The sequence below is a fragment of the Humulus lupulus genome, chromosome 2, assembly GCF_963169125.1.
Source record: "Humulus lupulus chromosome 2, drHumLupu1.1, whole genome shotgun sequence".
Lineage (NCBI taxonomy): Eukaryota > Viridiplantae > Streptophyta > Magnoliopsida > Rosales > Cannabaceae > Humulus > Humulus lupulus.
In genome coordinates this window covers 291,480,758-291,504,069 of record NC_084794.1, presented here as the reverse complement: position 1 = coordinate 291,504,069, position 23,312 = coordinate 291,480,758, and the positions used below count along the sequence as shown (strand labels likewise).

The 23,312-nt window shown below is 36.6% G+C and overlaps 1 non-coding gene across 1 annotated transcript; it reads left to right on the top strand.

The window, feature by feature from the left end:
* The first annotated feature begins 5,671 nt into the window (after positions 1-5,671).
* On the top strand, positions 5,672-5,778 carry LOC133820051 (small nucleolar RNA R71). The gene has a single exon (XR_009886485.1). It is a non-coding gene; the product is annotated as a small nucleolar RNA R71 (small nucleolar RNA).
* Positions 5,779-23,312: the final 17,534 nt, after the last annotated feature.

Sequence of the window (23,312 nt, the reverse complement as noted above, 5' to 3'; positions counted from 1 at the left end):
AGTAACCATCGAGCACAACATTCAACCGTAAAAATTGATGTTCCATCGAGCCTGCATCGAGCAGGCATCGAGCAACCTTCGAGCATGCATGAAATATTGATAATGCACATTAGCATCGAGTACCCATCGAGTAGGTATCGAGTAACCATCGAGCAGAACATGCAACCCTAAAATTGATGTGACATCGAGCCTGCATCGAGCAGGCATCGAGCAACCATCGAGCAGGCATCGAGCAACCATCGAGCATGCATGAAATAGTGATAATGCACATTACCATCGAGCACCCATCGAGTAGGTATCGAGTAACCATCGAGCAGAACCTGCAACTCTAAAAATTGATGTGCCATCGAGCCTGCATCGAGCACCCATTGAGCACAACCCAAACCCATAAAATTCCCAGAAAACGCAGATCGAAAAATAAACCAGAAAAACCCCAAAAAAAATGTGCAAATATTGCTCAGATCTATTCAAAATGCCCAAAAAGTTTAAAGGAAACATCACTAATCCAAGTATTTAAGAAAAAATTGCTTACCCATTAAATTTTTCTCCAAGATTTCTCAACCCTTACTTTGGTCTTCATCCCCTCTACAAATGGCTTTCTTAGTGGCGGTCCCTTGCTCGATGGGGTTCTACCGTGGTGCTCTTAGTGGTGGTGTGAGGTGAGGTGAGTGAAAGAGAGTGAGGAAGAAACAAGAAGAAGTAAGAGAGGAGGAAGGAAGAGAGGAGGAGGGAAGAGAGGAGATAGTTGTGAGAGGGGTATTTTGGGTATCCTAAAATGAATTGGCATTATTTTGTAATGATAAAAATGCCTAGCATTTTTTTGAATTACAACCCCATATTAAGCATAAAAAGTCAAATTTCCCTTCCCAAGTAAGTAACACCTTATAACAAACATCTCATTAGTTCCTCAACTTTAACTTAATTTATCGTTTAAGTCTCCAAACAATAATAATAATAATAATTATTATTATTATTATTATATAGAAGTTTTATTGTAACTATATAAAGTTAGCAGCAGAATACGCTCGTGCAATAGAATGTTCAAACTCTTTTTGAAATCATAAATATTCATAATTTCAAGACCATTATCACCATCCACGCATTATAACTACAATCTACAAAATAATATAAAAAAAATTAAATTTTAATTATCCACACTGAAAACATAAGAGATACAGCAATAATCCTCTTTTTAAGGGAACAATTAAGAATTCTGTGTTAGCTTATGCTTTACTATACATTTGTATATATCCAATACAAAATTTATGTGGGTTGAAGTTGTGCACAAATGCCAAAATAATTTCACCAATAAATAATAACTAAAAGAGAAAGCAACTTCAATAAAAAAAAATATATATATATATATATATATAGTTTTTTCACTCTTTTATATATATTACATAGATTATGATACATACTAAATATATAATTTACAACCATATTTAAATTATTTACCTTTTAAATATTTTACTCAACACACATACTTGTGGCAATAATGGAGAAACACTACTACAAAAAAGATTTTTTAGGGTTCGAGGGGTGCGAGCTCTCTATTTGAAAGCCTTAAAAAATGAGATTTTTTAGAGCTCACATTGTAAGCTCTAAAAGAATATTTTTAGGACACGCAATAAGTGTCCTTAAAAGTTATAAAGAGGCAAGAGTCCAATTCTATTAGGACACGCATTCTAATGATAATATTTTAGGACACGTTATGTGTGCCCTGAAAAAAATTAATTTTTTTAAATAATTAATTTATATTCATTTTTAATTAAAAATTATGATTTAAATGAAACATTTATATAAAAGCCTAAAAAATATTAAAATAACAAAACTTATATATTCAATCTATAAAACAAATATAAACAATAATGAAACATTTATATATATATATATGAAAACTATTAGATGACAGGGAACTACAATTTACTAATTATAACTAATTAGTATTTCCAAAATTATAATAACATTAATCTCAAATTACATGAAAAAAAAAATAGAAGAAATTGCCTCCAATATGCTCTTGACCTGTGATTCTGCGAGACAACAAGGGAAAGTCCAATCAAAACAAACCACAAGACACATCAAACATAACAAACCACAAGACACGTCATACATTAAAAATTTGACAAATTAGATTAGCAAGATTATGTACGATATTAATACTATGGTATCACAGTAATAGACAAACAACAACATTAAGAAATAGAGTCCATATATACCACACACAAATTATAATATGTTTATCTCCAAAACCTATAAACCAGTTTTTTTTTAAATGAAATATAATTATAGAAACTAGAAAGCATAATTATTTAGTCCTTATAAATCACTATTCTAATCATGGTTTTATAAAGATAACTCAACATGAATTTGTAAATTTCTATAAAGACGGACAGCATAACGACTGCAAATTGGACATTCCCAAATTTTAAAAACCTACAAACATATCACATAAACAATCTCATAGCAGTCCAGTAAAATCACAATATGCTAATTCACTCATAACTGCATTTAATTTCTTATTTCGCAATTAATTTATATAACCCAAAACAATTAAAATTGGGGTTAGAAATTATATTAAATGCTCGAGATAGTGAAACTGGGTTGAGGATGACGTTTGGAGCTTGAGATGAACTTCAGACCACCCAAAACTGGCTGCTGGCCGAGACTCCCACCGGAACTCCGGCGACAGCGACGGCGCCACCACCCTGCGACGGTGGTTTGAGAAAACAATGAATAACTTTCGAAGCCTAAGGCTCAGGGAACGTTGTGGTGGTGGTGGTTCTTCGTGGAATGGAACGTGGTGGTTGGATTAGAGCCAAAAAGTTTCGAACTCCATAGATTCCAATGAACACCAAAAATGAAATCTGGCGACTTCCAACTCGATCCTTGGTTGGGCTTTGCTCGCATGAAAGTGTTGAGTACGATGGTGGTGGTAGCTCGACTCACAACGACCAAAGGTGGTCGGAATCTTGAAATTTTGGGAAAACCCAAAATTGCAGGAAGATTGAAGGTGTCGTTGTCCACCTTAGGGGCGCATGAGGTTTTAGGCTCACGTGGGTCGAAGCCTTGGCATTCTCTAAAGCTCCCTGGCTAGCGGGTGTTGCTGGTGGCGGCGGGGAAGGTAGCGACCGGGCTCTACAAAGACGCAAGCGGGAGAAAGAGGGAATGTAACACCCTACTTCCTTAGAGTCGTTACCATGTGATTTATAAATGTGTCATTAGCTCGCTAATCGAAGTTTTAGGTTAAAAAAGTGTGATTGAATAAAAATAAAGGCTCATTTAATAAACATTAAGTACAAAGAGTTGGTATTTCATTGAAATTCGTAAAAATGTTTCATTGGGATCCCAAAACATTGTTTTGAAATACATTTACAATCTAAAGGTACAGAACAGTCGACCTCAGCGACAAAACCGAACGTTTACCACATGTTCCTTAAAATAACCCCAGCTGTGGTGGCCAGGTAGGCCAAACGTGTACACACAGCTTCATGCCCTCCAACTCATGGTTGTTCAACCTTTTTCCCTGCTCTTACCTGCACCACAGAGCACCCGTGTAAACAATAAGTAATTACACGTCTCCATTAGAATGCATAACATAACCACAATAGAATAGCTCAATAACACAATGGCATAATAGCCTAATAGTACATCAATACAATAACACGGTAGTATAATAACACGACAACTCAATATACAACAACAGAATAACACAGCAGCGGCCTCCGCTGATCGGGGTGCATTACTAGGCACCAAGTCTGCAGTCACAGCCGAATGGGTGTGTACAACACCCTTGAGGGTCTCGCCCTAGTGGCCTGCATTCAACATGCCTAATGTTGATCCCGGCCCTTGCCGTACCCGACTTCTTTTCATTCCCGGCCTTCGCTGTTCCCTCGCAAACATGCATCATATAGCATAATATTCACAGATATTTAAACGCATATTAAACACAAGCATTAGGGTTACGCCCTGCAATACAAACAATAGGGCCACGCTATGCTCTACAGGTACAAACAGTTCTCTTACCTGATGTCCCGAGCTGACAATCCAAAGCGATCCCGAGCATGATTCCTAATCTCGAGCCTGAGCGGTAAAAACCTAGTCACAACGTATTATAAATAACCATCATGATCTAAATCAATTAAAAGCCTTTGGAATAACATATTAGCCTCTGGGACCTCGAATTATACTAAACCGGGTGGTAGAATCATTCCCAAGCCTTAACATTTGAGTTCCCGAGCTTAAAACTCAAATTTGGTCACTTTCCCTAATTTGAGTCGCGGCATGCCCCTTTGGATCGCGGAGCGCCTACAGGTCAGAGAGCAGAGCTCTCTCTGCTGACGAACGCGGCCTGCGACATGCCACCCCTAGGGTCGCAACGCACCTAGGTAAACCAGAGGCTTCTCAGCCTCCTCAAACACGCGGGCTGTGGCACCTGAAGAACAAGGTCGCGGCTCGGGCCTCCAAAACCCAGAAATTCACCACTTTTCTGTGTTTTTCCTCGAGCCCAAACCATTAAATCACACCCAATTCAACCCTTATACTCAAAATTCAGCCTTCAATTCATATCCCAACAGCATAACTAATAAAACCACCCCAAGTTCTTAGCTCATAACCCATCCAAACTTTGCGAAATGTTTACCTCAACTTTGCGAAATGTCTCAAAATTTTCCTTGTTAGCTTCCTCTTTCTTAAACTTTTCAATCTGCTTGGAAAAGGCAGACGAGGGACATAGGTTGGCATAGTTGGTTTATGTGACTATTTCTGCATTGATGGTTCATCATGGATGGAGTTGTCTATTACTTGCTTTTGCACTGGAGCTGGCAATGAAGGTTGTGTGGGTGGCTCATATTGTATACCACTTTGCAAAGTTAGCGCACTTACATTCTCCTTGGGATTCCTCTCAGGTTGTGAAGGCAATTTATTAGAAAAATGAGCTTCCAACCTGTTATATGATGTCGCTAATTGTCCCACCTGATTCTCCAAACTTTTTATGGATGCTTGGGTAGTTTTCTGAAACTAAAGCATATTTGTAGCAATTGCATTGATTAAATCTTCAGCGGAAGGTTTGACACTTAGTGGTGGAGCAGCTTGCGGTGCTTGTGATGGTCTGGGTACAAAATTCTGTTGAGATCACTGTTGAAAAGTGAAACCAGGTGATCTCACAGTTGTAGACTATGGAGCAACTTGTTGTTGATTCCCGTAACGAAGATTTGGATAATCACGCCAGTCAGGATTATTAGTTTGTGAAAATGGTTCATAGTACATCTGACGTAATTGACCAAGGAAATTTCCTACAGCATTAACACCCTCAGTATCTCCCTCAAATAAAGTAGGGCAAGTATCAGTAGCATGCCCCACAACCTGACAGATTCCACATGGCCTCATCTATTGGCCTAAAGCTAGTTTTTGTACCACTGCAATTAATTGAGTCAATTGTTAACCAAGCCGATTAGCATTAGAGGTGTTCACTTCATTAGCTGATTTGGGTGGTGGAATAGGATCTTGGCGAATGCCAAACTGTTGTGAATTAGCAGCCATATTAGAAATTAAGCTCCTGGCTACAGCAGGAGTCTTATCAACTAGTGCACCCCCACTGGCTGCATCAATCATACTCTAGTCCAATGATTGTAATCCTTCATAAAAGTACTGGATGAGGAGTTGTTCACTTATCTGATGATGAGGGCAACTATCACACAACCACTTAAATCTCTCCCAATATTCATACAAAGACTCTCATGTATATTGCCTTATACCACAGATCTCTTTCCTGATGCTTCCAACTTTAGATGCTGGAAAATATCGTTCCAAGAACATAGTCTTTATACCATTCCATGTTTCAACAGTACCAGGAGGAAGACAGTACAACCACTCTTTAGCTGCATCATTCAAGGAGAAAGGAAAAGCTCGCAGCTTAATTTGTTCTTTAGTCATTGCAGCAGGTTTCATACTAGAACAGACAATATGAAACTCCTTCAAATGTTTATTCGGGTCCTCACCGAGCAGCCCATGGAAATAAGGCAATAAATGGATGAGACCCAACTTCAACTCAAAGTTAACATCCAAAGGTGGATACTGGATGCAAAGCAATTGTTGGTCAAGATCTAGCGCTGCCAACTCTTTCAATGTCCTTTACTGGGCCATTTTTCTGTAGGATCAAACTGAATTGTCAGAATTAGATTCGTTGTCAGATGATAATGGCTCTTTAACAGACTCTGCACGTTGATAATGACGCTGAAACAGTGGATTATCAGTGATATAGTTCTAGGAGAGTGTGATACGGATGATGCCTCAAGATAATATTTAATCTTTTGTAGTCGATATTGTGTATCGTCCTCACCAAACATATACACCTGACAATTCCACAGTAAAAACTAATTAGTCGCAAACAAATAAATTTGACTAATAAAGAGAATAACAATAGTCCCGGGCAATGGCGCCAAAAATTTAATGTGTGTCGTATACCATAACCAATTTAACCATTATTTTTCTTTCAATACTTCCAATTATTTTAGTATAATAGCAAGCACAGATCGAACCCACGAGGACTATCGTTCACTTTATTATTCAATAATTAACACTAAAACTTAAAAGGGGGATTTAGATTTTGAACTCAAAATTAAATAACATAAACTAAAAAGCAAATAAAAATTGATATTACGATATTAAGAAACAGTTAAAGGTTACTCTCCACCCTCAACAATCATTCCTAATCACTAATAATAAATATTATTCTGATTTCTCAATTAAACTATTAACCCCGCAGATAACGCTGAAGAAGACAATTATCACAGTCTCCCTATTATAAGTAATCAAGGCGAAGCGCTCAATAATTAACTCTTTTAGCTAAGCAATAAATCTATGAAGCATACAATCTATTTAACTTAGATAAAGCATTAAGCCCTATGGAGACAAGTTAATCTAGGCAATAAATTAATGAAGCATATAATTCATTTAACCTAGGTTCTATTTTTCATCACAATCAACAATTCTTTTGACATCACTATCAATTGCAATTTATCACTTAAACTTAGAATCCTAAACTATTAGGTGAGTAGTAATTCTAAGATGACAATTGAACAATGTAAAACCTTAATTAGTTGTCCACCTAACAAGAAATCACAAAATTCATAACATTCAATTAGAAAAATAGAAACAATTTAATATTGAGAGAAATTAAAGAATAATACTCATTATCAACAATCAAGAATTCATGTCTTGGGTTTTGAATTAACCTTTTAACCTAAAAAGAACCTACTCCATAATAGTAATCATAATCACAAACATAATTATAATTAAGATTAAAGAGATTAAGGGAAGAAAAGAAATTAGATTGATGAACAATAGTGTTGTAGTCTTCTCTCCAGCCCTTTCTGAGTCTTTTTCTCTCATAAACCGTCATCAAAACTTCTCTCAAATTAACCCTAATAAATATTTTATAGTCTCATTTAAATTAAATTTAAAATGTAATTAAAAATATGAAAACAAGGTCGCAGGCCGCGACCTGGAAAATGCGTGTCGCGGCCCAAAACAAAATATGTGCAGAAATTGGTCACGCAGGCAGCGACTTGAAAAAACTGGGTAGCGACCCAATGCACTTTTCTTCACAGTAGGCTTTGGCCTGAAAAACTGGGCAGTGGCCTGTCTGGAACAGAAAATCTTAAACGCCAATTCCAATATAAGGGTCGCGACCTGAATTTTATAGGCTCCAGCCTATCTTCAATTTCTTCATTGCTCGACCTTAGAAGGCTTGTACACTGCCGCCACTTCAACATTTCAATCCCGAAAGCCTAGAATGCTTCAAAAACTTCATTTTAACCTTATCTCAATGAGTCTTTTTCAACCTATGATTCATAAACTACACTTGCCATCAAAATGTCAAATTTATCATCATAACATGCAATGTAGAAAATATCTTGTAGAGACGTAAAATTAAGTTAAAACTACTAAAAATGCTATCATAACACAATCAAAGCATGGAAAAACTTATCAAATATTGATATAAAAATGTCCTTATCAAGGACGATGATCTGATTACCCATGTGTTGCCTTTCAAAAGCTCGTACGTGATATATTCACACCAACACTACAAGGAAAAGGTGTATCAGTGGTGACAACGGCGATGCTTGTCGCCGCCGAAAATGGCCCATCTCACCACCGATACAAATTTGCAGCAACAAATTGATGCAAAAGGGTCGCCGCTAATAAGTTGTGCCTAAAAGTCATTATTAGCGACGACAGGTGGCGTTGACGCTAATACTCACAAGATCACAACAAAATTATGTCGATGTGGCTTGTGGCAGAAAAATATTGGCAGCGACTGTATTAATATTGGGGGCAAAATTTGTTGCCCCTAATATATATTTTCTTTTAAAAAAATATTATTTTTTAATTATAAAATATAAATAAAAATTAAAATATTACATGTCATCCATAATTATAATAAAATGTATCCATAACATAACATAAAATATTACATGGAGCTGGAGGATCATCGTTACCTCTACAAGATCCGTTGTAATGCCCTAAATTTCCTAATGAGATTTAGGACCTTGATTAGGAGGTCGGGAGGGCCATAATTGATTTATTGTGTTATTAAATGATAATATGCATGTTTAGGTGTATTAAATATGCATGTGAACCCATTTCTGAGTAATTGGGTGATTTTCATATTTTGGCCATTTCGGACATATTTGGCATTTATGTGATATATGTGTGGTGCTTTATTATTATTTGGTTATGCCAGGGTTACCCAGCACGAGACAATCCTAGGAGGTAAGCTAGTGGGAAAGTCACAACGGGATTTATTCTTGACTCGAAGTGAGTCAAGGGGTATTTAGAGCATTACAGAGTTATTGGGTAATGGGAATCAATATTTGCTGATAAATTGGGAGTTTGTAAGGTCAGGGGGAAATTCTGGAGATTTTGACTATTTTGTCCCGGGGAGTGTTTTTGGGACCCCGAGCGTTAGGATTTGGTTGAGGCTACTTAAGCTTGAAGTAACCTTTTAAAAGAATAAAAGAACGTTCTATACGTACTCTCTCCCTCTAAGTTTCCTTTTCGTCTCCCAATCGCATTTTCGAAGGTAACTTGAGTTCTAGGACTCGGATTCAAGCAAGGATCGAGGTGTAGCAATCTTAGGAAAGATTAGAAGCTTATTAGTCGGAGGATTTAGTTGTAAACAACCCAATCAAAGGTAATCTAAGTTTTAATTTTTGAGTTTTTAGAGTTTCTAAGCTTAGAATTGGGTTTTGTGAATCGTTGAGTTTTTGGTTCGTTTGAACCTCGGGATTTGATGGTTTTGGATCATTGGGGAGTTTGGGAACTTTGATTTTTGGATTTGGAAGTGTTTAGGTATGTTTTTGGGAGGTCTAGGATGAAGGAAATCGGGTTTATGGCTGGTTCTGGGTGGGGCGCCGCGGCCCAAGCTTGAAGAAGCAGCTAGAGAGGCTTAGGGCGTGATGGGCACCGCGGCCTTGGGTAAGGGGTGCCGCGGCCCTTGCTCCTGGTTTGGCTAGGGGCTGCGGCTCAAGGTGCTAAGGTCGCGGCTCAGGCAGGGTTTTGAGGTCGTTTGAGTGTTTTGATCTCGGGAACTTGGTTTTAGGCCTCGGGATCATTCCTACTACTCGGATTGGTGGGGTTTGATGTCTTGGAGGCTAGGTTTTGGTTCCGGGATTGGTTTTAGAATTTGAACTCATTGGATCATTATTTTTGGTTGTGACTAGGTTATCACTAGAGGCTTGGAATCGGGATCGTGCTTGTGGTTCGTTTATTGGTAACCTGTGCTTGGACCAAAGGTAAGAAAACTGCACCCTATGTATATGACATGCATGGTTATTCTTGATGCATGTTGGATGTTTAAATATGACATGCATGGTTATTCTTGATGCATGTTGGATGCCTAAATGTGACATGCATGGTTATTGTAGAGGCATGTCAATTGATTAAATGTGATGCATGTGTTGCACGAGAAACATGTGATTAGGGCATGCTATCAATATTGAATATGAGATTGTTCAGAGCTTGAGTCTCTGTGTTTATGCATGATCCTAATTATGCTAGCAATTGTTAAGTAAGCATGTTGAATGCCCTATATTCGGATATTTGACATATGATATATGTTTGGTAGCATTGCTTACACTACAACAAAAAAGGTCATTTGCGTCAGTTTAGCACTGCCACAGTTGAGTTTTTGCGTCAGTGTACTATGTGACGCAATTGCCCATGACGCAAACAAGAGTGTCATTTGCGTCAGTGGGGCACTGCCACAAACTGGCATTTGTGGCAGTGCCCCACTGACGCAAATGTCAGGCGTTTGCGTCAGTGGGGCACTGTCACAAATCTGGCATTTGTGGCAGTGCCCCACTGACGCAAATGCTAGGCGTTTGCATCAGTGGGGCACTGCCACAAATGCCAGATTTGTGACAGTGCCCCACTGACGCAAATGACACTCTGGTTTGCGTCAGTGGGGCACTGCCACAAATGTTAAAAACGAGTATTTTTTGCGTCAGTTGGGCACTGTCACATAAAGTATTAACCAGGGAAGTTGTAAATGTTTATGCCAATTTCCCTGGCCTGTTTTGATAAAAATAATCAGCAGCAGAAACAGAAAAAACAGCAGCAGAAACAGAAAAACAACAGTATGAACAGAAAAACAACAATATAAGTTTTTATAAACATTTATCTAGAGTTAACATTTGTGATCAAAACTATAAAAGTAATTCAAATATCAAAGTCAATATATGTACTCTTGTGTTCTAAATTTCTAAGTGTCAAACCTACTTAAACTAAAATTTCCTCACCCACTTGCTCATTTGCTAATTGAGATACGCCATAATTGATTCAGTCAACTCATCCCGTATCTCGTTGATTTCGTCAGCCGAATATGGACTCGTATTCGTAAACTAATTAGAAAATATTTAAAATAATAAGTTACAAATAATCATCCAAATAAAATCATGAACGATATTTTAAATGAAAATTAAAAAGCAAAAAAATACCTCATTTTTCAAGTAGGCCTTCGGTCTAGGCTGTGAAATCAAGTCTCTAGCAAATTTCATAACATAAAAGCCACACTCGGTTGGCCCAGTCTGGTTTCGACACTATTACAACATAGTTATCCAAAGTTAAGAATTATATTTAGTAAGTTATTATAATAGAAATATGTCAAAAAGTTGAATACGATAAGTAATATAATTTACTTACCTTAGGAACACAAACTTTTAGATTGATTGACTCTTTTAGTCTTCGGTGTGTATCATATTGATCCAACGCCCTGCACACAATATTAATATTTACCCATATATGAGTTTGAAATAAAATCATAAATTAATTAAATAAAATGAAAAACTTACATGATAATTATTTCCTTGATTTCCGGACAGAAATGTGAGTTTACAGGATCCAAAAAAGCTACCGAATGACTGTGGGGCTGAATTAATACTAACATCCAATGAAAGCTGCAATAAAAAACCTTGTGTAAGATATTTATCAATAAACAAAATATATGAACATAAAATTAAGTTGACTTACTTGTTGTTCCAAGGACAAATTAGAAATTGTGTCTCTAGCTCCATCTATAGAAACCGATCAAAGAGATTTTTAGCACGTATTCCATTGGTTCCTGCATTAGTGGACACTAAAGCGGGATGCATGAAAGTGTACATGTGGTTCAATCCCTTCGTTTGCACCAAATCATCGAGGAATCTACATATAATTAAAAAAGTTAATAAACTATTAAATTTCAAGTTAAACTAAATAAACTAAGATTATAAACACCATTGTACCTCATATATAATGCTAGCTCGGTCTGTCCAATCATCTCATAGTTGCACAAGTGGAGGATATCATCTTTCCCTAATAAAGCGATAGTTTCGAATCCAAATACCCTTTCAACAATTGGAATCTCTACCACGCGGTCAGCTTGCCATTTATCAATAAACTTCACCAAACACCTCAATATTTTTTAGAAAGGCACTTCTGTAGGCTCCTGTGTCAAGGCAAAAACCATACTTTATAACTTTTGTCTATTCCATTCCTAAATAAGTGGTCTTTTATTTTAAAAATTGGCATCCTCACAACGTTACCACACTTAACACATGGACAAGGAATACTATTAGGAGATTGAGTATTTCTTGCACAAAATTCCAAGAAAAACTCAACTCCATTCCTATATTTCATAGATAACCTATCCGCTGACATCCAATCTCTATCCATTGTCAAACTTCACACAACAAAAAAAACAAACAAACAAAGCAACAAACATTAACAATTAAGTTCGTGGATTACTTAATTGAAAAGTAAATAAAGGAAACAATATGTCCAAAAAAAATTGGACAGCATTTCCCCTATTTCTATCACATTTCCCAAATTTAAAATGTGCATTTATACAGCACATGGTATACACAAAAATATTCAACTAATCAATCAAACATGCATAATTCTAAAATTACTAAATCCTAAAAAAAAATTGACCAGCATTTCCCCTATTTCTATTATATTTCCCAAAATTTAAATAAACATATTTCATCACATAAACACAACAAACCAATTAATCAATCAAACATGCATAATTCCCAAATTACTAAATCTTAAAAAAAAATTGGACAGCATTTCCCCTATTTCTATCATATTTCCCAAAATTTAAATAAACATATATTCATCACATAAATACAACAAATCAAGTAATCAATCAAACATGCACAATTACAGCCTTATATCACCGCAGCACACAGTCTCAGATCCTATCTCCACTATTTTATAATTCGTACATGCTACTAAGTTCAATATATTAATTATACATTAAGGTTTAAAATATTACCTCCAATATAAAATCCTCCAAAGCTTGATCTCACCAACAAAGTTGTCAACAAAATACCTACTCAAATATAATAATATACAAAAAAATAATAAAAAAGTTAACAAAATATAAAGAAAAATATCATAAAGCCATATTGTAACTAAATAAACAATAAAATGCTTAAAGAAAACAAATAATTTGTTATATGTACACATTTGTTTACTTAAACCCAAAATAATTTTTTTTTTTTTAAAAGTTAACAACTCAGATAAATAAAAATTGACTATAAATATCCTAACTAAATCAATAATAAAATATAACTTAAAAAAAAACAAACAATTTTAATATATACCTATTTAACCAATTAAACCCAAAATTTAAAAATAATTTTAAAAAGTTAACAAAATATAAACAAAAATTTACTAATAATAATCAAACTAAACATTTAATAAAATGAAACTTATACAAAATATATACATTAATCTATATATATACTCATTTACATAGTAAATTCGAAATTTAATTAAATTTAAAAAAAAAAGTTAATAAAACTATCTAAAAATTAAAAATCCGAAATATAGTCAATTTATAAAAAAAAAAAATTCACAAAAATTATATTTAAATCATAAAAATTAATAAAATTACACTTACTTGTGGTAATTGTGCAATGTGGGTTCTTGATGTAGAACACCCCAAAAATCCAATGAAGATTATGGGTTTTCAAATTATATCTTCAAAAAAGAAAATCTATACAAAAAAATCCAAAAAAAAACTATATATAAGTTTCATAAACATATATAAATCATTATTTTAACATTAAAATTGAAAAAAAAAATGGCTGAAAACGTACCTAAATGGGGAGAACCTCGGTTGGGCGCCGCTGGTTTGGGAGGAAAACGGTCTGAAATTATGGTAGGAGTGAAATGGGGCTCGGCTGGGACGATGAGGGTTTTATTATGGGAGACCCAGTTGCGTCAGTGGCCCACTGACGGTAACGGGCGTTTGCGTCAGTGGGGCACTGACGCAAACGGAAAAGTAAAACGCGCGTTTTACTTTGCCGTTTGCGTCAGTGCCCCACTGACGCAAACGCCCCATTACCGTCAGTGGGCCACTGATGCCGTTAACAGCCCGTTTGCGTCAGTGCCCCACTGACACAAACGGTTCCATTAAACAGCGTCAGTGTACGTTATGACGTAATTGGACCCTCATTTGTGGCAGTGTCCAACTGCCACAAATGCTAATTCTTGGTCAACAGCGTCAATCAACTACGTTGACTGACGCATTTGACTGACACAATTGCCCTTTTTTGTAGTAGTGTTACTTATGTATGGCACTGACTAGTCAGGGACGACACTGGTCACGCTTCACTGACCTAAGAGCCGAAAATGGCATAAGCGTCATGAACGTAGGGCCGATAAAAGATTAGATCTAATAAATATCAGCATTAAATGACTCTGGGAGCATTGATGCTGGACCGACCCTAAGGTCGATGAAAATTATAAGCGCTTGACTAGTCTAGGCTAGTTACTCAGAGCCAGGACCAAAGGCCTAGGTGACTACTTCTCACATGGCTAGGGAGCGGAATCCCATGGTTATGGCTCTATGGTCATGCGGTAGGTTATTGTAATGCCCCGGATTCCCTAATGTGGTTTAGCGGCTGGATTTGTAGGCCGGGAGGGCCATAATTGTTTAATTATGCCATTTAATGTGTTTATGCATGTTTATGAGAATTATATTATAATATAATGTTAATTGTATGCATGTCGATGATATATGTTGAGACCACATTATGATGTGGGTTTGTTCGAGCTGTTCGACATGAGACGATCGTAGAATATTGATTAGCGGTTTAGTCACAACAGGTTTAAGTGTCGGGACTTGGGTTGAGTCTCGGGGTGATTTTGATGATTAGAGTGTTACCGGGTGATAAAGGCTAACGGGATGTGAATTATTGGTGTTTATGATTATTGAGAATAGCGGGAATTGGAGAGCGTTAATTATGATTAACGAGATAGGAGGGAAGTACCAGATATGCCCTTGGGAGCCTTTAGAAAGTATTAATTGACCTAGGGGTAAAATGGACATTTCACCCCTAGGATAGATATAACACTTGATGACTGAAGAAAGTGGTGGAAAACAGAGTATACTTTATAGTTCTCCCGTACCTTCTTCTCCTCACTGTTCTTTGTGGTTTTTTAATCAATTTTGAGGATTCAAGCTTGGGAAGCAAGCCTTGGGAGTTTGGGAGTGTGTTCCACCATTGAAGACCATCATAAGCCAAGCTTTGGGTAAGTATCTAACCATAGTTTTTTCTGGTTTGCTCTGTTTTGGTTTTGTTTTGCAGCTGAGATGTTTAGGGTGAATTCATGGTTTTGTTGGGAATTTTGGCTAGGTTTCCCATGCTTGTGATGTTTGGGGTGTGTTGGGATGGTTTTTGGGTTTATTTGGCATCAAGAATAGGCTTTGGAAGCTTGGAAATCGAGTTAGAATCGAAGAAGTTGAAGAAGGTCGGTTCAGGGGTGTTTGGGCCTGGAGGTAGCGCTACAGCGCCCACCCTAGGGCGCTATAGCGCTCCTCAGGAGGCTTTCTGGCGCTTGGGAGGTTCTGTGTAGAGCGTTGTGGCGCTAGGGGTTGAGCGCTGTAGCGCTACCCTGTTCCTTCCAAACCCCGTTTTGAGTGTTTTTAAGGGTTTTTGACTTGGGGTTTCAATCCTTAAGGCCCGGGATCGAATCTACTCACCGTGTGGGCATGTTTTGAGGTTCCGAGGGTGGTGCTTAGGTTAAGACCCTATTATTGTGGATTCTCATTAATGGAGGTTATAATTGGTTGTGATTAGGTAACCGCTAAGGAACTAAAAGATCGATCGTTCTCAGGGGTCGTCTTTATCATACTTCTCGCTCGAACTTGAGGTAAGAAAACAGTGTATGGATACAGTTGCACCCTGTACAGGTATATGACATGCATGGTTTGATATTGAGGCATGTTGGTTGATATATGTGAGCGTGGATTGCGTATTAAATGCTAATGAATGTTGATTACCTGTTTAAGACACTGACTAGTCAGGGACTGACTCTAAAGTCGATGATCACGCATTGAGTGGCTCTATAGCATTAATGCGGAACCGACCCTAAGGTCGAAGAACTTATAAGCGCTTGCCTGGTCTACGACCAGATGTCTATAGCCAAGGTATATGACCCCGGTGACCGTTAGTCACGTGGCTAAGGGACGTTGTCCATAGCTTCGACTCTAGAGCCGTAAGGAAGGTTATGTTGGTGACTAATCACCATGCACCTGTCCATATGAAAGAATCACTTAACCGTTAAGCCCTGGTGACCCTATCGTCACATGGCTAGAGGGAGCGATGCTCGTTATTGTGACTTCTGGTTATTGTCACCTATTTACTGGACCGATAGTCCTGGATGGTTATTATGATCGCTGTTGATATTATATCATGTTTTATTGTGTTTTATTGTTGGGCCTTGGCTCATGGGTGCTACGTGGTGCAGGTAAAGGGAAGGAAAAGCTTAACCAGCCCTGAGTGGAGAGCTTGGGCGACGTTGTGTACATACAGGGCCGCTTGACCGCCACGGTCAAAGAGTTCTCAGAGGGACTAGGGGTTTACCCTATTTTTGCCGCTTAGGCCGGCGGGGATTGTAAATTTGGAACTGTAGCGACTCTTTTGTATTACGAACTACTTATAAACATTTTGAAAGGCTCATGAGCAGTTTATTTACTTAATGAAACGTACCCTTTCCTTTTTACTGGTTTTCTACCTTAACCTGATAATAACACTTAGATCACGTTTTTAACCAAAGGACTCGGGTAGCGGGTCAAATTTCCGGTTCACCATTCACCGTAACTGTTCTGGGGTAACCAGGGCATTACAGTTATATTGGTGACTAGTTCATCGAGCACCTATCTTATTTAAGCTAGTGAAATGATCAGTTATCTATAAGCCCCGGTGACCCTATCGTCACATGGCTATTGGGAACGGAACCCACCTTAGTGACTATTACAACTGTCACTCTTCTATTTTGGGCTAAAAGCTCTGGATGATTATTATGATCATCGGTTGATGTTGTATATTCATCATTACGTGAACTCATTTGCCTGCTTGAATAGGGTTGTATTTGCTAGGCGTGTGCCTTATGATTTGATGACATGTTATAACTGTTCATGAGCATATTGAGTTTTCTTGTTGGGCTTCAGCTCACGGGTGCTATGCGGTGCTGGTAAAGGCAAAAGAAAGTTGGACCATCCTTGAGTTGGAGAGCTTAGGTGATGATGTGTACATATGCAGCTGCTCGACCACCACGACCAAGGTTTGAAGAGGAACTAGGGTTAAACCCTGTTTTGCCGCTTAGATCGGCTGGTTGTAAATATTTTCTTGTAATAGACCTTTAAATTATATTTTGGGATCTCAATGTATATAATAAATGTTCTAATGAAATGTTATATCTTAACCAAAATTTTTAATCCCTAAACCGCTAATCATACTTAGTTACACGATTTTGGCCAAATGACTCGTTTACCGAGTTTAGCACTGTTTACAAGGCACACAGTAACGGTCCCTGGAGTTTAGGGCGTTACATCCGTGGTCGATGCCTCCGCAGACACCACAGCCACCGCAGACTTAGCAGGCATCAGAAGAGGACGATATGGACAACGCTGCGAATTTGGGAGATTAGATGTTTATATTAAACAATTACTTTTAATTAATATATTATTGTATGCATGGGTATTAGTTTTGTAATATGAACGAATTATTATTTTTATGCATACTTAATTTGGATATTATTGTTTTTATGAATTAAAAATTATTATTTAAAAAAATTATATTTTCTTTTAATAACTATTTTTCTTTTAAAAAATCTATTAGAGGCAACTTTTGTCGCCTCGCCCCTAATAATACAATATTAGGGGTAAAAACTAATTCTGGTTTTTGGGCGATTGTCAAAGTATTAGGGGCGACATAATAATACATATTAGCGTCAACTCATTAGGGGCAACTCATTAGGGGCACATGTCGCCCCTAATATCATTAGGGACGGTAGATGCCGCCCCTACCTAAAAGTAATTTTTTTTTGTAGTGTTAATGGATGATATAAAGATATATCGCTATCTAAATTTGTGAGAATGTTGAATAAAGCTAAGCATATTAGTATAGAAATAAAATTACATTATTAAAATGAGATTGAGATTGAAACCCTAGCTTTATCATAATATTGAATTTCTCGTTTTAATTTTAATATTTGGTTTTATTCTTTTTAAGTTTAATTTATTTTTATAATTGTATCACAATGACAATAATATCAATCTTTTGTTAATTCTATTACTTGTTCGATTTGTTGTTATATTAAATATGTTTTAATATATTTTGGATATTGTTAAGTTATTAATATTTTTTGAAAGGATTAATTTATTTTATTGGATTACATTTTCAATTATCTCTTTAATATTTTTGTTTTTATTTTATTTTATATGTTTTTATAATCAGTTACTATAAGATTTGTTACTTTTTGTAATTACTTATTGTACTGAAATTTTGCAAAAAAAGAAAATAGATTGGACTAAAATTATTGTAATGATAGTTTCTTTTTCGGGAAGAAAGTAATTTATTTTTAATGGTATAAATTCTCATGATTTTAGGTATTCTTTTATTAGCAACAAATAGTTATTTTTTAATTCTTGATATATTTATGTAAGAAATTGTTTTTTTAATAACCAACATATTAATATAGGGTGATAAATTTAGAACATACATATTTTTTAATGGAACCCAAATAAGTATTGTTGAAAAAAATAATTTGATTAAGAGAAAAAAAATCTAATCACTAGTACATTATATAGGGAGCTTCTTATATGTAGGGGCATTATTTTTGCTTCTAGGAGCGTTTTTTGTTTTTTGTACTTTGAGAAATTATAACCCGATTTTTTTGTATAACATTGTACATGATAGTTTTAGTAGGCATCCCACCAATTTTCAAAAAATTCCAATAAATTTACAGTGCTGAAATCAGAGTTCAAATAGTCTGTTTAATTTTCACGAGGATTAAAAAAAGCTATCACGCGTGCAACTGACTGTTTGAACTCTAATTTCGGCATCGTACATCCTACAAATTTTCTGAAAATTTGTAAGATGTCTATTATAACTACAATATATGCCACATAAAAAAAATAGATTATAATTTCTCCAAGTACGGAAAATAAAAAACACTCCAACAGTAAGAGCAAAAGTGATGCTCACCTAAGAAATTTCTAAAATTATATATATATAAATATATTAATAATTATAGTGAGAGCTATTTTCAAATATTAATTAGAAAAAGAAAATTACTCATATACACGTAATAACGTTAAATATAAATAATTTATGTATATATAGAAAGTATTAATAATTTTGATTTTAACAACAAAACGTATAAGATTTTGTACAGGGCTTCTCCCTTCATTTTCGCAAATTATGGATTATTATTAATTCATTACTCCCAAAAATAAAACATATGCCATAAATTTTTCGACCTAATTTCCATATTCTCCATTTTGAATGGAATTAACAATTAATTTGAATGGAATTATCCATATTCTCCATTTTGTGCCAAATTTCTTGACCAAAAAAATTGATAATTTATGTTAAAAAAAAAAAGCGTATATAAAAGGAGATATAGATAATATATATCATGATCGTCAATAACAGTACTAAACCAAAAAAAAATAACCAATATTAAAAAATAAATAACCATGATAAGTAGTGTTGTTGGGCTAATGTTGAAGATGATAATCCCATGCATAGTTATGGTGACGTTATTTTCTTCTGTATGTGAAGGTGTCACCACACCGATGCCCCAAGTAAACAAAGAAATGGTTGTGATACGAAACAGCTTGGGAAGCCACAAGGAGCTGAAACTTCACTGCAAATCGAAAAACGACGATCTTGGTCTCCAACTTCTCAACTTCAACGACACTTTCACTTTCACTTTCTACCGAAACATTTGGCATTCGACTCTCTTCTTTTGTGGGCTCCGATGGGGCAACTAGTTCCACTGGTTCGATATCTACACACGCCACACCATTACCTGCGCCTTCCCCAAGCCATGTTTGTGGTTCGTCATCGCTACTGGGCCCTGTCTTACCGACTATGATTCTGAGTCTTTGTATCATTGCTATCCCTGGAATGTCGACCCTTCGCGTTCCCAGATGCTTGAGTCAGAGCTTTTTCCTCTGTCACCTGCCAAACCTGAGACCACGGCCGCCACCACCACCACCACCACTCCTTGATGAATGAGGAGATCCATGCCTTATATAGCTAGCTGGTAGCACTTTGTAGTACTTTTGATTCCATTTATCAGATAAATAAGAAAAATATGTCTTCTTGTTTTATGAATTGTGCATTTATATATTAATGGCATTGCCTTATTTTGTCACCAAAATCAGTAGTTTCACTATCATTTAATAAATCAAATGCAATAAAATCATGTTTGTTTACCAAAATCATGGAGGCTCCCGAGATTCTAGAAAGAAAATAAAGGAGATAGGGATGCTGGTGCAGGCAGTGTTAGATTTGGTGTGGCAGATATGGGGCGCATGCAGAGGGCTTCTACCCCAAAGCGGCCGACAAAGAGGCTTCACTTGCGCGGGATTGGTTGTGCTTTTTGGAGGATCTAGTACGGTGGTTATCGCTTGGTCTTCTTCTAGTTTGTCAAGAGGGAGAGAAGGATTCAATAATAAAAAGACAATCAAAATATATAAAATATTATTATTATTCTTTTAGAAAAATAAATAAATATTTATGTTATAAAGAATAATATGTTAATTTGAATAATTAATCTTATTTTCATCATTCCATCCTCATTTTTGTACCAAACAACATAAATAGTAAGGTTGGCATAACTTTTCAAAAACATTTTTATGTGTATTAGAGCAACTGCGCAGTGGTGAAGCTTGAATGAAAGCTTGCTGACTAAAACCCTCATAGGTAACATGACCTGCCATTGGAGTCTTTAATTGCCTCAACAGAATTAAGGCACCGTTGCCTCAACGTGGCCAACCCTTTCTTTTTAATTTTACACATATAAATATATATATAAAAATGTAACATTTCACATATATAAAAAATGTTTTAATTTATTACCCTTTTTTTATAACTATTTGTCACACAAAATTTTTATTAGTATTTTTTCAATAAATACTCATTTATTTCATTCAATTTTCACACCATTGCATGCACTTATCTTCTTCCAAATTATCAATATCACAAAATTTATTTTCCTACCAATGGATTCCCAAAATTTTCAAAATTCTCCAAATACCATCTAAATTTTCAATATTCTCAAGTTTTTCAAAATTCATCATTTTCTCCACATACTAACCCCCGAAATCCAATTTTTTAAATATTCTCATTTCAATCAAAATTTTCAAAATACTCCATGTTGACGTCGTTTTTCGTCAACTTAAAACGTGAAGCAATTAAACAATAGGAACTATGGCGCAGATAAATAATACAATAAAACAACAAGGATTTTACGTGGTTCAACAGTTAACTCTGCCTAGTCCACGAGTCAATTTTATTAAGACTTTGGAAATTTCAGGAAATCCTTCACGGATGAATTCTCCAGAAATTTTCTCGAGATATCAAAAATCTCCCCCCCCCCCCCCTCCCCTACAAGTGTTCATCATCCATCTATTTATAGAGGATTCTTAGAGTTCGTTCTCACATATTTCGGGAAGATACTCTTATTTATTAATGAAAATAATGATATTAAATTCTGTAACTCCTATATACAAGGAAACGTCCCCTGAAGACCAGGAGGCATATAACAGACTTGTTAATATCCCTTTAATGTTGGGATGTTACAACAATAAATATCTTTTAAATGCATGGAATGCGTCTCATCAGATGACCCACTAAGTCGTTCGAGGTCGGCAATCAGCATCATGCCAGTCCAGATCTATAGATAAGTTATGAGTTAGGCACCTTTCCCCAAGACCAGCTCGGAGCGGGTAAATACCACCGAGGTTGTCACACTCCGAGCTTATACTTATGCCAAGCTCAGACTACTTGATCCGCAGACACTCGACATCGAATATATCCCGATGCCAAGTTCTTTCGAGCTCAGAAAGAACTTCGAGGTTAAAAAATGTCTTCGAGGTTGCCATCTTGATTCGAGGGTTCGACATCCAAGTCATGCACATGCGTTTCAGATATTTCGAGCTCACAATTGACGAGTCCAGCTTTCGAGATCACAATCTCGGGGGTCTCGAAATCTGGGTGTAACATTTTGCCCCCTCATAAGTATTAGTTCGAATCCTATGAGAAGGAAACTTTTGAACTACTTCCTTCGGGAGTCGTTCTGTCACACACTCGAATATGGACACGCGTCAGCTGGGTATTGCTTACTTAAGGTACTCGAGTGCCTTGAAACTCTGCCCATGATCGTTCGCCTGCCAGCTTTATGGTACCATCATGTCATTTGTCCCTAGCCGTCGGATCTGATACGGAATCTGGCCAATGGCTCAGATTAATTCAACTTTTACAATCTCTAAGGGTCTATAAATATATCCCCTTTCGTCTTCTCCATTTTTTCTTCACGTTCAACTTCTCAGAGAGAAAAAACCAGACACAGTTTTGCCTAGTTCTTGCATGTTCTCCAAGCCGAGAAGACAAAGCACGGTTGGACTTTTTGATTCAGTGAGATCGCACTTGCAACCGCTCATTCAATCATCTATTTCTCTGTTTCCACCTATCACATCGTGTAAGTTTTCGGTTTATGGCTTCTTTACGTTATACATGTACGTTTTTTTTTTTATGCTTTTGCCTTTGTTACACCGTGAGTGCTAGGATTTATACTAGTTTAGTGCACTAGGATTAGGGTGCTTCGACTGATAGGCATTAGGCTCAAACCTAGTTTCTGCAAAAGAAGGTCCAAAAATGGTTCCTCTTCTGGGTTTTCAAATTTTAGAAACCATACCTTGCACACCAAGATATCAGGTACAAAATCAGGGTTTTTGTTTTTAAAGAATGCATGATTCCCAAAAATATCACCTTTTAGACACCCGCCACCTTTTTGTCCCTAATATTTCGGGACTTCTCATAACTGATCCACCTCCCTTCCTTTCGGTGGAATACACACTCTGAGATTGGTCTCTTCCTTTGGGTCGAGCTTGCCTTGTAGTCTCGATCATTCGAGCTTAGGTACTACTTATCTCTTTATTTCTTGCTCAATTAGCCCTCACCCTTTTGCTTTCTTGTTAGATGCCACAGAATTCAGGAAAGTGGTGGGGGTCAAAGCTCGCAATTCCTTACTCACCAGTAGCTTCAAGCCCGGAATCTCCATTCACTCGGAACCAACGCTTAATTCGGGAGCACGAACTGAGACGTGAGCAAGAGGACACTCGAGACCACTTCCGACGTCAAATAGACGAAGTCGAAGAAGGGAAAAGGAAAAGACTAAGGGTCACCCTTCATCCCGATCCGGACACCGAGCCTAAACCGATCTCTCTCGATCCTACGCTT